The 540-nt window shown below is 49.3% G+C and overlaps 1 protein-coding gene across 1 annotated transcript in view; it reads left to right on the top strand.

Annotated features, from left to right (window-relative positions):
- LOC116702993 (trypsin I-P1) overlaps nucleotides 1-540 on the top strand; it is an 18,538-nt gene that overhangs the window by 14,760 nt on the left and 3,238 nt on the right. The gene's annotated exons all lie outside the window — the stretch shown is intronic.

Raw genomic sequence — 540 nt, 5'->3', positions numbered from 1 at the left:
TTTTACAAAAATAAAAACATGACTTGTTTTGGAGGTTTATACGCTTCCGAGCTGAAAATGTCCCCAGATTTTGTCTGAGAAATGTCTGAGGCTAACAGCACGCTGAGCCGTCTGTACCCTCCAGCTTACAGCAGGCTGAGCCGTCTGTACCCTCCGGCTTACAGCACGCTGAGCCGTCGCCTCCGGCTTACAGCAGGCTGAGCCGTTTGTAGCCTCCGGCTTACAGCAGGCTGAGCCGTCTGTAGCCTCCGGCTTACAGCCCACTGAACCGTCTGTAGCCTCCGGCTTACAGCCTGCTGAGCCGTCTGTAGCCTCCAGCTTACAGCCCGCTGAGCCGTCTGTAGCCTCCGGCTTACAGCCTGCTGAGCTGTTTGGTTACAGTAGGATAATGGAATAGTCCAATGAAGTGGGGACTGGGGGGAGTTTCTCATCATGAATTAAACAATCGGATAGCACTTTAGCGTATCAATGTTTAGAGATATAATTAATTGGTGAAAAGGAAAACAACAAATTGTAACCATAAGTTTATGAGGTGTTTTA

The sequence above is a fragment of the Etheostoma spectabile genome, chromosome 15, assembly GCF_008692095.1.
Source record: "Etheostoma spectabile isolate EspeVRDwgs_2016 chromosome 15, UIUC_Espe_1.0, whole genome shotgun sequence".
In the NCBI taxonomy this organism is placed as follows: domain Eukaryota; kingdom Metazoa; phylum Chordata; class Actinopteri; order Perciformes; family Percidae; genus Etheostoma; species Etheostoma spectabile.
Note: the sequence above shows the minus strand (reverse complement) of the source record. Positions and strands in the feature narration are given on the sequence as shown.